Source organism: Otolemur garnettii, unplaced genomic scaffold (assembly GCF_000181295.1).
Source record: "Otolemur garnettii isolate 467f Iridium unplaced genomic scaffold, OtoGar3 scaffold00078, whole genome shotgun sequence".
Lineage (NCBI taxonomy): Eukaryota > Metazoa > Chordata > Mammalia > Primates > Galagidae > Otolemur > Otolemur garnettii.
In genome coordinates, this window is record NW_003852473.1 from 3,118,799 (window position 1) to 3,119,704 (window position 906).

Here is a 906-nt window from a genome sequence, read left to right on the forward strand (position 1 = left end):
CCCCTGGCCAACAGCAGCAGCACTATTCTCATGGCCAAATACATTCTGATTCTCTAGAGGTTGAACTGAGAAAAGAAAGTACAACTTAGAGTCAACTAAATACATGATTTTACTGAATGAGAAACCTGAGATATCACCATGGCTTTGCTGTCAATTCAGCAGCTCAGTGTCATCAGAGACCCAAGTTCTTTTCACTTTCCTGCTCAGCCATCCTCAGCTTGGTAAGCTGTGCTCAGCTCACTGCCTTTCTGGACCCAGATATCAGAGCTCCCTGAATCACAAGCAAACATGACATACAGAAGAATGAGAGGGAGTGTATGCTCCCTGGTGTCATCAGCAAAATTAAAAAAAAAATCCTTTGGGGGAATATTCTAGTCACAACAGGAAGAAGAAAAAGAATGTATTCCATTGTTCCGCTCTATCCCACTGTTACTGTGCAGGAATTATTGATTAGATTGTGAAAAGATCTTCTGATTTATCAAAAAATATCAGCAAGTTGGATTTTTCTGTGGCATATTCTGATTTTTAAAACATGGCTCCAAACCATCAGTTTCCATGTTGCTCATATTTAGACCAGGAACTAATAGGACTTCAGTGCCCGGCAGCCTACAGAAACTCTGGTCTGGCAGAAGATGGAATAGCAACACCACCAGCAATTCTGCAAATGTCGCCCACCTCTAGTCCTCTGCATCTGAAGGAAGCTGCCAGACCCACAGAGACATCGACAGCCTCCAGACAGAGACAGGACTCATGCTAATGGGCCTAATGTAGTGGGGACACAGGACTCGAGCTAACAGGCCTAATGCAGTGGGGAGACAGGACCCATGCTAACTGGCCTAATGCAGTGGGGAGACAGGACCCGTGCTAACAGGCCTAATGCAGTGGGGAGACAGGACCCGTGCTAAC